Raw genomic sequence first — 4,950 nt, forward strand, 5'->3', positions numbered from 1 at the left:
GGGGGGGGTGAGGAGATCGAGACCTTAGGCTGGTCTGCCTATGACTGGGTGCACGCCTCGGTGCACGCGCATCGTTCAGTGGCCGGTGGGTCGAACCCAGCTGGTGGCGGTATATTTTCTCTCTAGACAGAGGGAAGACCAGAGCACAGTAGTTCTACTACACAAGTACCGCCAACCGGGAAATATACAGACGTAGACGTTTTTTTTTTTCTAGACGATCTCCAAGAATAAGTTTCTTTTCAATGCAATGTGAAAATCGATGTCAGTGTCACCTGACTTACTCCGCACTGATAACGCACTGTTGAAAGCTTACGGTGAATTTCGCCGAAAGTTACAGTAAACCCTGCAGCGAGGGGGAAATAACTCTTTTTTGAAGTGTACACATGATTCCCGAAATTCTTGATTCCCAGAGATTCCTGTCCGCTTATATTCATTCCTTATATTTTCCCGTTTTTTCAGTGGTAGAAAACGCCTATTTCGACTAATTTGTACCAGTTCCTCTAGTTTCCCGCTTAGTTCAAGCGATTTCTGTTGATTTCGATTTATTTTTATCCCGATGATTCCCAGGCAAGTTGTTGTCAAGCCAACAACTAATGTTAAAGTTTTAACTTGTTAATTTCAAATCTCCCGCCTAACTGCGGTGTCAACGCGAAGCTGGTAACTTTTCGTATTTTTGCGCGTGGCGCGCGTGTCGGCCGGGAAGCCGAAGGGTCACTTCGGTCACCTGCCGAGGGTGACGAGCGGCGCCGGGCGGCCCGCCGCGCGGGGCCTCCGGGGTCGGGGCCGGAGCGGCCAGTCAGTAGTAGTCAAGTAGTAGTAGAGTAAGAAGAACGTAGCAACAAGAAGGACACCCCTAGGACCTGGCCTGGACTCGAAGTGGCTGCTGCTGTTTGTAATGTAAGTATCTGATTTAAATTATATATTTATATTTTGAAACCTGTGTTATACCCTTGTCCGATCCTGATATCCTGATATTCCACGCACGAAAGCAAGTTTTAATTAGTCGATTCTGATGTCAAATTATTTTAAAGTAGTAGTGAGGCAAACTAGTCGCAGCGAGGCATTTTGCTCCCGCCTCGAATTTTCAAGTAACATCACACCAAAGTAATTTCGGCCACATTTTGAGTAACAACAACATCACAAAAATTTTTGCTTTCACTACAAATGGCGCAGTCGGTAGGACAGCAGAATCTGTTGTTTTTTTTTTTTTGTAGAGTAATTTGAATTTTAGAAACTAGAAATGCAATTGTTTTCTTTCTCGAGTTTTCTGTCTTGTTTTTGCTAAATTTTTAGTCATTGTTTTCGCACGTGCGTGGAACGTTAGGAAGTGATCACAATGTTTGCAGCGTGTGCTTACCATCCGTGTCCGGGTCACATGGCGGGTCCGGGGGTGGTTCAGGGGATGGGGCGCAGTCTCCCATCTCCTCGTGTAGTAATATTTTTAGTTGTAAGTGTGACGCGTGTTCGCGGCTGAGCTCGTGCGGGTGTCACAGCGGCGCCCCGGGCGGCCGCGAGAGCACCACGTGTTCACAGCGGTGCGGTGAGGCCTCCAGGTCGGCGCCGGGCAGCGCGCCCGCGCCCCGGAGAGCCCCGCGGAGGACGCGACGGCGTGGGAGAGGTTCGCGGCGCGCGCGGGCCGGTCGAGCAGGAGGAGAGTCAAAGTTTGAATTTTTGGGCCAGAGATTGACTAGTGGCCCAAAGAGGAAAGGTTTGTTCTCAACCGGGCGCGACGTGGCAACCGCTCAGGTGCGCGTCCCGCGTTGCCAGCGGTGTAGTTATTTTGGTCACTTTTCCAAACAGTGTACTGTCCTCCTCAGCTTGCTGGGTGCGAGGGCCTTGGAAACGCACCACGGCGCGGGGACGCCCCAGCCGAGGGCCGTGTTTGTCGGCCAGGTAGCAGGACGCGCGCGCGGGGAGCCGGCCGGCCGCAAGGCACGGCTTCACGGCTACGGCCCAGCATGGCGCCGAAGCCTGCTGCACTCCTGGGGACACAAAAGGGTCGCAGGAGAGGAACGGGGGGTCATCGACAGGACGGGGCACGCCGAAAACAACGGGCGGGTGCTGGATTAACGCAGCCCCCGGCCGGCGCGAGGGAGCGCTTGGGACCGAGGAGGGGCTGGACCAGCAGCAGCGCTGGGGCAGCGAGCCCTGCAGCGCGGCGCGCACCGGTGAGGGGGGCGCGCGGGAGGCCAGTGACCCGGGCCGGCCCAGGTCGGCGCCGTGTTCGGCTGCACCTCGGGGCGCAAGGCCTCAGGTAGGACGGACGGGAAGGAGACGGCGGCGGAGACGCGGCGCTCGGCGCAGCGCGGGCGCGCCTCTCGCTGAGGCTGATGGGATCAGCGGGGCCGATCAGGGTGAGACACTCGGGGTCGGCGACAACTTTGTAAATAGTGTAGAATTTAGTTCAGACAGCCAGGCTGTAGTTTTAGGGGATAAGTACTTGAGTGGTCTAGTTGGCATATTGGATGCCAATTCGTTCGAGCAGTCTCGAGTGGCCACAGGGCTCCATGATGGACATGTGGCCACCGACTGCTTTGAACGGGCTGAGCACCGCGCACATGTAACTTGTCCGAGTTGGTCAGTTGCAGTGCGGGGGCAAAGCAAACCTGCGTGCAGCAAGGCGCTGCACGGGTGTGCGGACGGACAGGCCCGAGATTCGGCGTGCGACAGCCCCGTCGCAGCCGCTGAGGGTGAGCAGAGTCCGTGGTGCACACTCTTAAAAGGGTTAGTGACGCTGGACGCAGGGCAGTGGCCCCGGGGTCCGGCAAGCAGGGGTGGGGCTAGTACCCCTGTGCTAACCGGCAGTAGGATCACTCAGGGAAAGGTTTTGGAGCAGTCTGGAAGTATGCCGAGCGTGGTGGCGGAGCGGGCGGGGTCAAGCTCGCGGGAGGAGCAGGGCCCCGAGCGGCCACCGCCAGCGCAGGGCGGCCAGGACGACGACGCGGTGGTGGCGGCTGAGCTGAGCGTACCTGAGGTGTCTCCTCAGGCCGCGCGCGGCGAGGCCGCCGACCCGGGGCGCCGGGAAGTAGATGGAGGCAGTGCGGCCAGCAGCGGGCCGGGCCCGGAGCCCGGTCAGGCGGCCGCGGGCCACGTGGGCCAGGTGGACGGCGTGTCGTCGAGAGGGGGCGCTGGGGGGAGCGCGTCGGACCCGCGAGGGCCCGGCGATAAGCCTCAGGCCTCCGTGCAGGGCGACAAGTGGGACAGGGTGGCGGCGCCGAGGCAGGCGGCCGTGGCCCGAGGGAGCTCTAGTAGCGATAAACCCCTTTTCATTTCTGACGGGAAAGGGAATCGCTTCTTTAAAGATTCAGAGGGAACTCTAGTGCGGTACCGCGAGCTTCCTCCGCTTGCAAGCATGCCGGTGGGTCGGGATGCATTTACCCCCACCGCGGCCGTCGCGAGCAGTGTGGGCAGTGGGCCGGGCACGGAGCCCGGCGGGGTTGCCGTGGACAACGTCGGCCAGGAGCAAAGGCGCGTCGCCGAGAGGAAGCGAGGAAGCTCTGGGGGGTGCGCGTCGGACCCGTGGGGGCCCGGCGACAAGCCACAGACTTCTGCGCAGGACAGCGAGCGGGCCATGGCGGCGGCACCGACACTGGTGGCCGCGGGCCCCGGGAGTTCGCAAGAGGCGAGCGCGAGCAAGCCAGGGGGGCTGGGCGTCGCGAGACTTTTGGGTCCCTGCGACGAGGTCCCCCGAGAACAGCAGGACAGGGTACATGGACGCCTCGCGGGCGGCAGCAATGCCGTCGCGGCGTCGGCGGCGCGGGATTCAGGGCAGCTGGGACGCCCTGGGGCCATCGCCGGGCAGAAGAGGCATGGCGTCCCCACGAGCCTGAACGCTAGGATTTCAGATCAGCGACCGGGATCCTTTAAGTTTGTTGAAGCGGCTGCGCCGCGCGTAGAGGGGCTTAGGTCATCTTCCGCGGGGGCGCGCTGCTGGGGGTCCAATGGGGACGTGCCGACCGAAGTGTCGCGGAGTGACGCGGTGCCCGGAGGCGCCCCGAGCCACCAAGGCGGCAGCGCCGTGCCGGTGGCGGCGGGGGCAGCCGCTGGTGCAGCCGTGATCGAGGGGTTGCCTAACCCCCGGGCGGAGGACGGCAGCTAGAGCGTGCGAGGAGCGCAGTCATAACGGGAAACTGGTCAACACGTTGAACCCTATGTGTGTCTGTAAGGGCACAACATAAAATGTGCCATATACAGGCGCGCCTTGTTGTTTTTTTTTAAACTATATTTCAGAATCTTAATTCGATACTCTATATTTTCTTGCAGTCAGCCATCCACGTCCCCATACCATGAGGCTGCTCCTGGTCGCTGAGCAGTCAGCCCTCCTCCAGAAGGTCACAAGCCAATATAAACCCACCCTGAAGCCGCTCAAGACTGAGGATGGGCGAGTCAGCATCACACCAGTCCTCACTGTCACTCCGCCCCAGGCTGCTCCAATGCAAGCTCCAATGCAGGTAGGCTTCTGTGCCTCAAATGCCATTCCAGTCGTCGGATTGTCGTCATCCACTAACGAGACCACCGTTTCGCTATCGTTGGGTAGCCGGAACGCCGAGCCAACCCTGGTCCACTGCAAGTTGGTCGTGAGTGACCGTTGGAATATCCAAATCAATGACTCCAGACCTCCCCGACATAAGGAAGTAGAAGCACATGCCGTCCTGCAGCCAGGATCAACTACTGTGTCATCTGTGTTGAAATTGCCCTCCGACCATCCCTTCGAGAAGATCATCATCCTCTTCAGGGTGTACGACATCGTCGGCGCTCACCTCGTGTCCGGCTTGGGCGCGAACCTCAACCGGGCCCGCCTGGAGGGCAGCCGCTCCTGCGACGTGAAGCTGGTGGTGGACGGCGTGGAGCTGGACGCGCACCGCGCCGTGCTGGCCGAGCGCAGCCCCGTGCTCAACAGGATGCTGACGACGGGCTTATTCAAGGAGGCCCGCGAGGGCCGCGTCGAGG

The sequence above is a fragment of the Frankliniella occidentalis genome, unplaced genomic scaffold, assembly GCF_000697945.3.
Source record: "Frankliniella occidentalis isolate FOCC.00 unplaced genomic scaffold, Focc_3.1 Scaffold72, whole genome shotgun sequence".
In the NCBI taxonomy this organism is placed as follows: domain Eukaryota; kingdom Metazoa; phylum Arthropoda; class Insecta; order Thysanoptera; family Thripidae; genus Frankliniella; species Frankliniella occidentalis.